The following is a 9,782-nucleotide window of genomic DNA, read 5'->3' as shown; positions in this document are numbered from 1 at the left end:
TGTTTTTATATTAATATTATTAATAGTGGTTAAATCATCATAAAATAACAGGCTCAATCTATTATTCAAATCTTCCTTGAATCGTCCAAATAGATAAGATAGAAAGAGTATTTTTTGATTCTAAAGCCTCGTTCATACCCTTTGCTTTTATATATAAAAGGTGCTGTTACCAGCGGCTTCTATTCTAATACTCTTGCGACCAACTTTGGATCTCAGGTAATATATTATGGGCAAGTTTTGGCCAAAATCTGAGGATTTTCGAACGCATTATTTAGATATAACCCGGCTTATAATATATTTATTAGCCGACTATCCATTATAATTTATAATATATGCTTCAGTTGAATTATTCACTATTTTTATTTTTTTTTTCAAAATCGGAAGAGTATTTTTATAATATATAAACCTCGACAACTGTAAATTTACCTATACGATTAAATAGTATAGCCGTCACTCGATTTCTCTCCTACAATAGCTTTATATAATTCTAAATGATAAAACAAAATACAATAAAAAAAAATTATATTCAATCGAAATAAATATTACTGTAAAAAATGGCATCCTTGTAAGGCAAACAAAAAAATATTTGATTTTCGTGAGCCGAAACAAAATAAGTTATGGGTGGGCCCAACTTTAAAATGCAAATTTAAAAAAAAAAAATTCTCAATGCGTCTGGTACCTACTCTTCTGATACGGCACAAAAAAAAAATCAAGTATCTAGCTATCATTGTGCAGGTTATTAGGATGTATGTTGATTATTCAGTCAGAACAACTTATTTTATACATATAACGCACACAGATATATATCATATACAATATGATCTGTTAATTTTTTTTAAATAAAACATGTAAATATTTTTATAGCACCATTACCGTTAGTATTACTAAAATAAAATAATGATAACTGCAGTACAAACTACAAAATTATAATAAAATTGTCGTCACAAAATTCTGTGGACAGTATTACGTGTCGTACGTACGACGCGGACGCTGTTAAATTGCATACTCTAGGTGCCGTATTAAACGATCTTGTATCGTTATTCGTTAGTGTTATATTTAAAAAAAATTTGTAATTTCAAGTTATTTATAATAATGACTATACGTATACGTATTACATATTTTGATGCTCAACCAAAAAGCTCGTATAATCATGACTGTAACGAAACAACAGTTTTTATTTAAACAAAACCTGACGCACATTCATTCGTACACAAAACTTACCTATCAAATATCGTTTATAATTATATTAAATCACTCATATCAGATCATAATAACACAAAAACGTTTCGTTTATTGATCGATTTAAAACCAATTATTATATGGTAACAAAACTAATTCTATTCAACTAAAAATCACGTCTATGTAATATAATTACGGTAATTCTCGAACGACATTTTGTGTTTCGTGTTTACCGTTGCGCACAGCACGCGAATGACATAATAACGGTCGTTCGCGGTTTTTAATTTATTTCTAGTGAATAATGAAAATTAAAACTCTGATAGATTATAATAAATATCATCAAGGAGTTTGATTTAAATTTTTTTTTAAACACCACTTACGCGTATAATACACGGTATCCACAATTAATACAGGGCAGAGTGATATCATTGAACTTTATGAAGTTTATTTAATTCCATATTTATTTATTATAAACGTATGTTTTAGTTCTTTTACGTGAAAAATATAACGTCTACGAGTATAATATATTACGCACAAATAAAATACATTATTTTTTGATTTCAATACATAATAGGCATAACTATACTCAATAATTGAAAAAGATTAAACTTACCAACGTATAAAAGTAAACTATTATGACAATATGACATAGACGGCAAGTATACTTTATTAATATACTGGACTATGTATATGTATATCACTAAAAAATATATGATAAAATTATTGATTATTTCATATATTAAGTACCTACAATTTATTTTGAAACGGATCAAAGAGAGAATATGTTGGAATAATCGATAATTATACGATCACTGGAATTGAACTTTGAAAGAATTTGAAGAGACGAGGCTTTTATTCTCAAGTGTGATAAGAGATTGACATGATTTTAACTGTATTTATAAAGCCAGTGTATGTATAATATTAAATTAATAAAACGCGAACATTTTTATTTCTATTTGAGTCGGCTCTGATCGAGGAACAATATTCAAGATTAGAGCGAAGTATAAAACAATGTATTTATTTTTACAGCACACTTATAAACGTCGTTTTGTGGACGTGTACAGACACGAATGCATTTTTTTACCGACAGGATCGATAAGATGATAATAATATTGTACATATAACACTGTTTTCGCCGATATTGCCTCATCGTGTTCTAATCGAGGACATTTGGAAAATGAACAGTCGTCATGCGACGCGATGCCGTTATGCAGTTATCCTAACATATTATTGTGTTTGCCGCGCTATCGTAAATCGAAGGTTTCGGTATGCAGGTATAAAAAAATACAGGCATATACGTGTATGCGTGTGTTTGTCCATGTCGGAATAACCTACGAACCAGAGGAGTATATAGGTATGCTGTCGGTGGCCAACATATTTGGATCACCGACGACGACGACGCCACCACAGCAAATTTCTCTATATTTGTTTTAGTATATACACAAATACATAACGCACATATTATATTATGCAGACAAAGTTATTAAACCACTCAGAACAAACATGCTACCGCACACGAAACCCGCCGTGCATTGTAATTGCCGACCGAAATGTGTCGGAAATTTAAAACTACCTACAAATATTATATAACACACTTACACATAAAACGTACAATGACAATAATAATGGCGTTGTAATGAATTCAAAATATTTTCTCCTAGGAAACACGCTAGGTTCGTGTCAAGCGTTTTTTTTTTTGTACATTTCCGGAAAATCTGCAGGAGAAGCCTTATGACATCCTTTACCCCCCCCCCCCTCCCAAACAGAGGACTGTTTTTTTTTCCTGTATTATATTATGCTCAGTCATACATTGAATTAAATACATCGTCACGAAGTCAGTAGTACACGAAACATTTAATTTAAAAAAATGTGGTTTTAATGGATTTTGTACACTACATTTAAATTTGTACATATATATCTTATTGTAATATGAAATTGTAATGCGTCTAGCTGGTTGTCCCGTTGCAGACAGACATGTGATGTGAATGTGATTTTTAGACGGGTCTTAGTGGTCATCAAATAGATAAGAGTTCAACTTTATTACAGCCTACGCGTATTTTACTGATATCGTAAATTTTGCATCCGCTTCGTTTTTATTAGCCTTAGGAAACGGGATACACAGTGAGTTTGCCGGGATATATAAATGTTGAGTATAGGAAAATTGCTAAACTGAAAACTGTTCGAAAGAGCTATATTATAAATAGAGGTCATCGTCTTCGGCTGCAATCGTCGCATGGCGTAGTTATTGAGTTGATTTCAAAGAGATAGGTTTTAACCACGAAAACGGTCCTATGAAGTTTTCCTTCGCCATGGCTTTATGGGTCATGTTTTAATAAGGACCCAAATGGCGTACCGACATGTTCCATAAAAAATACATATTTGTCATCATAATAATATAAACACGTTATTTGATAATATTTTGTACTGCAAACATTAAATAGACTTGGTATCTGCATATTATAGTCCCGCGTCTTTTGCAGTCATCTCACTTGACATCTTGACCATCGACGCGAATTTTTCGACGACGATGACGATAAACTTCGTCTACGAACACTCCCGAACACATCACGCACACCCCCGCCGAGGGCCTGGCGGCGGCGTCGGCAGTGGCAGGGGCGGTGGCGGGGTGCTCGTCGGCGACGTCGTCGTTTCGCCCCGGCGCTCGACGATCGCAGACAGTGGCGACGGTAATAAAACAGCTGTTCGCGTACACGGTCGGTTGGTACGGCTGAACGACAAGGACAACGCCGACACCGGCATAAAATCAATACAGCTTCTATATAGGAACCAGGCTAATAACTTGACCCTTCAGCTGCAGGAAGAATCCACGTTGGATTATACAATATGCACGCGGCCGCCGCCACCGCCGCGCCCCGGTACGATTGTTACATTGCTATCAAGTCGGTCGTTATCGCGCACATAATTAATTATCGTCGTCATTGTTTACTATAATATTATACTGCTAATAATGTATGTGGTCGGCGGCTATTAATCGTCACGTGCGCGTTACACGAATGTGGCGCCGACTAATACTGACTATAGCCAAAGCACAAACATCGAGTTAACGGCGGCTCTGTATAACATTGATATTACTATAATATAAGGGGAACGCGCTTGCATCGCGCTGTATACAACAACGCCACGGACAGAAGCTCTATATAACGAAGGCGGCGGCGTGGTCGATAGCTGACTGGTTGGATGGTTGGCTGGCTAAACGTATAGTGCGCTTTGCTGCCGGGCCGATGACATATGTACCGGCGGCGGCGGCGGCGGTGATATATAAAGTGACAGTCTGCTGCTACCGAACTCTGAAATAACCACAAATCGTTCGTTCGCCAGCGTATTGATCATCGGTATCCCGTCGGTCTACATATTATATATACATATACACACCATAAACTTATATATATATATATACACGTGATGACGCGGTGCAGATATATACCGCGGTACATAATGTGTAATGATAATATGCATATTGGATATTATACCATGTCGATTGTCCGTAGAGTTGTATTATATACCCAATAACCATTATTATTATTATTATTATTATTATTATTATAAGACAGCCCGCGTAATACGCGTATTATATAATATGATATCATATACGCATCGATGTTGAGAATAAATCTCGGTCGACGAAATCCATTTACAGTGCACACACTTCCTCTTCCTGCCCGTCCACCGTCGCTACTCGTTGGCTGCACCCACCAGCCTGCTGCAGACGGTGGGTAATCTCTTGGACGACACGAATTTTCGTAAAAATATATAACTGCATTTACATGTAGGGAGACCGCGGTTGTGAGCACGTATAAGACGAGATTAGCACAAGCCGAGTCCTGCGCGTAGTAGGTACCACATTTAATCGAAAAGATCAATAAAACATGCATTCAATTAGTGTGCACACTTCGTGAGTGAAATTATTATACAGATTGTGGGGTTGTTACGATGGTCCACAAACTATTTGTAACTGGACCGTCTCTCTTTGTTATTCAAATGGGTCATAGTAACATTTATATCATTATGGACGAATTCGTATTTTGATAACTCTAAATGACAGTCGAATATATATTACATATATAATAGTTATACCTGCAGTATGTGCAACGGATCAGACAATATTATATTATGTATTATGTATATTATGCATTATTAAACTCGGCTTGCACGCAGATATTATGTCGACCATATAGTATCCGAAATAATACCGTTATTATTTCCGGTATTACCGTTAAAAAGTTATAATACAAAATAATAATTATTTATCAGTAACATGTACTCGCTTTCAAACCTAGTTCTAGTATAGTTCTAGTCGAAAAGGTTGAATTCTCGTCTGCTCGACTGCGGTATTCGATTGTTCTCCATTAATTACACAGATGATTATAACATTGAGAAATAAAAAGTTTCAAACAACTCGGTTTTGTCCAGGTTAATTGTATCCTGTTATTGATCGTTTTATAGTTAGAGCTCCTTAGCTTTTAAGTGTCAGCTTAGAACTAGAAGTTCGAAATGTTATTTGGATAAGAACGTTTTTCAATTATGTCAAAAGATTATTATAAAAATGGTTAAAGTTTGACATTTTAGTTGTAAAGTTAACATTTTAAATTTTCTATATTTACAAATCCACAAACTGGACAAAAATATTATGAATTACTAGTATAATTTTATTTATAATGGTACGAGTGTAATTAAAATGTAAGAGTTAATATTTAAATTTAATTTTAGATACATTCATTAATCTATAATGCTCATTGAATTGTGTTTCATATGTCTGCCTAAAATTGAATAAGAATTTAAATAAATCTTTTATATTGTCTAATATTATAATTATGAACTAATTCTGCAATACCACATTACCACCGCATGTAGAAATACCATTTGCATAACTACTGCCGATATATTAACATGAAATAAATAAAAATGGCGAAAAAAAATTCTTTGGAATAACTTAAAAATCATTCAAGTCCTTAAAAATATGAATTTAATTCACGTTTATGTTTTATTTGATACATTATTATATGTGTGCGACTATAGTATTAAATTCACATGTCATTGGCAAAATATGAACATGAACGCGATGAACACGCATTTACTAATGCGCTTTTCAAACACTGGGTCATTCGTCATGATATTATTGTTTTCAAATATATCATAACACACTACTATCACACGCCTATTTGAGTGAAACATAACGAGTGTGCTCCTAAAGTCCTGCAAACTCACGGTCTCAGTGTAGTATAATAGTCCTGTATAATAGTTTATACCTGTACGTAATAGTTTCAATGTTACAAAAAATTATTTTTGATGGAAAAATAAAACGTCTCACAGATAAGTAACATACAATTATTAACAATTATTACATACTATTATAAATGCCAAACATGTATAATTGAGTATTTTGAATTTTGATATTGCGTCGTCATTATACAACTATGGCTTCTTTTTTAACATGCATATTACGGTAAGACTGTTACATGCATTGAATCATCAACTGTGTCTCCAGTCCATATGTTACATAAGCGTGAACTCGAGTGAATAATAAACGAACACCTAATATCGGTTTAATCGTCAAAACCACTAAAGAAGTAATATTATGCATAATATTATGACATCAGATTTTAAAAAAAAATTTATTTTTCCGTTCGAATTATGTAAAAACATAAGGATTATAATATTTATTCATCTATGGATCGTTAACGCATCATAACCGTATCTCTAAAGTTTATCTTAGATTCGTTTCGAAAAGAATATTTTATTTTAAGATTTGTGAAAAACATATCTATCTTACCGTAAATTATCTTATTCCGTATTATTTTATTTGCCAAAAACCACTGACAGGTTTAAATATTATTTTTTAGGGAACGAGTTGAAACGTATTTTCAGATAAATAAACACTGATTGTAAATAGTATATACATTAAAATAGATCTCGGTAGAAGAAAATTATTAATATAATATTATATATGACGAATAACCGTTAGGGAAAAAAATATTCCTATATAGGTATGTAATAACAAAATATTATTTGTTTTTACTGTGCACAAAAAATAAAGGCTTTCTAATTTAAATGAATTCGTCGTGTAATAGCTATTATAAAAATACTAAATCGATGCAAGTAAAATTATTATTATTTAATAAACTAACTAATAACGTCACAATTAGATGAAAATAATGACAACTGCTTTATGTTAAATGCTATCAAAATATTATATTTTTATATAATAGATTACTTTAAGTACCTTACCTTTAGTTTTGAGCAAAATTTTTCAACAAAAAATACTTTCTGTTTGAATCATCATTACTTAATTATTAATATATTATTATTAAATTTTATAAACTTCGAAATCGTTTAGATTCTGAGTGGAGCGATGGATGTATTGATTTTACAATGATGAACGTGTTTTTATTTATTTATTTTGTGTCTGTCATCATCATTTGGGGCGGTAAAAATGCTTTGATTTTAAACTTTTAGGGTGGTTTATGGCAGTAAATAAGATATAGATAGGTAGTTCTTTAGAAAGTAGAAAGTAGAAATTTCTTTGTACTTTTTAATATAACCGGGAAAATGCGAGTTTTTATACAAGATACCCAGTTTTTAACAAAATGGATATATTTTTTACTTATTTTTTTTTTTTTGTGTAGATGCGACTTATTTTTTATTATTTATTAAAATTATTTTTAGTTTTTTTTTATCAGTTTTTTATTTGAAACATAGATGCAATGAAGTTCTCATATATATAGTTTATAGTACTGAATCCAAGAATAACGATTTTGGTTAATTTTTTTATAATTTAAAAATAATAATATCGTTGATAATTGAAACATTAATTAACGTACCTTTATTTTTTATACTTATAAACATTACGGTCCACGACATTTACAATAGCAATGTTTTTGGCAACAAATAATTTAACCTAACTTATTATTTATAATATTAAAAATTAAAATAAATTATTTTAATACCAATAATATAAATATATTATTAAATATACTTATATATTTTTGTATTGGATTATTACCTAGTGACTCATAAAGACCGCCTTTGCTTAAGGTTTTTTTATTAGCAACAATATATCATTGAATGCAAATTGTAAACTTACTTACGTTATAATAGTGACTTATTCGACGATGAGGCATATTCGACACCTATAGTGTACCGTAACTATTTTTCTCCATTTTTCTTTATTAATATCATGTAATTGAATAATTGAATTTTTTATAGCCATTAATGATGGCTTAATAGTTATTCTCAAATGAGAAGATAGTATTTATATATTATACTATTCTCAAGACATTCGTTTACTCAATTTAAATTACTAATTTAAAATAGAATTGTATTTATATTTCCTTGATTTTATGTTTTTATCAAATATTTTTCAAATTTTCTTAAGAAAACGCCACACCCGCATGTGTTGTCTCCGTCGTCGTAAAAATGCGTAGCATAGCAAATTTTACGTTCAGCAGATCATATGTTTAACTCCGTTAGTTTAAAATTTACAGTGAGTTGACCTCTTATAAAAATTAAAGGTCATATTATTATGGAGTGCTTCTCATAGGCTTTTTATTATATTTTAATTTTAAAGTGAGTTATGACTGTTATGAGTATTTTAACATATACAATTTACAATTTTAAAATACACATTACTCGCTTTGAAATTAAAATATAATAAAAAGCCCATGCAATGCCCTAGATAATAATCCTGCTTTAAATTTTTATAATAGGTCAATTCACTCTAAATTTTAAACAAACGGAGTTAAACGTGATCTGCTGAGCATAAAATTTGCTACGTCACGCACTTGTACGACGGAGACAACACATGCAAATGTGGTGTCCTCTTAAACTAATTTGTTTCAAATTTTAAGTGACGTTATTTTTATTCAAAATTCTTTTAAGATAACACATATTTAGCCATAATAAATTGTGATTACTCGGACACTTGGTACAGTAGAAGTGCATTATTATAATTTCAAAATTTCATTAGGAAGCTAATTTGCTATAATGTATTACTACGATACCTACTTCAAATTATAAAAGTAAATTATGGATAACGTGTGATTTAACAAAACAACAAACATAACCTTTTAACATTTTAATGATATTATTAACTTAGAATGTCCATTCTAAATAATCAGATCACATAAGAATTAAGTGGTAATAATATGTGTAATTCTGATATGGATAAAACTAAGTACTAAAATGTAATATTTAAGAATATATTAAACCAAAATCAATTGGCTATACATAAATACTCCCTTCGACTTTAAACCATCACCAGATCGCTACTATTCCGATGGTGTCTATATTATAATATAATATTAGGTACTTATATTTGCTTATGTTGTAATTAAGTATTAACCAATCAAATATAATATATTATGAACTTAATTAAACTGAATGAAAATGGTTAAGAACAACATAATTACAATATGACGTACTGCTTAAGTCATGTGCAAATATACTTGGGCAGTAATCTTCTGTCTAACGCATAATAAAATCCTACTTCAAAATATCAGAATTAAAATAAGTTTTTAACACGTGATCATCAATGATGCGTATTTATTATACTTATAGACCAAAAGCAAATGACCATGGTTTGTTTG

The sequence above is a fragment of the Diuraphis noxia genome, unplaced genomic scaffold, assembly GCF_037042655.1.
Source record: "Diuraphis noxia isolate RWA-SAM2 unplaced genomic scaffold, SU_Dnox_SAM2 contig0004, whole genome shotgun sequence".
Lineage (NCBI taxonomy): Eukaryota > Metazoa > Arthropoda > Insecta > Hemiptera > Aphididae > Diuraphis > Diuraphis noxia.
The sequence above is the reverse complement of the archived record's forward strand: the minus strand, read 5'-3'. Positions refer to the sequence as shown.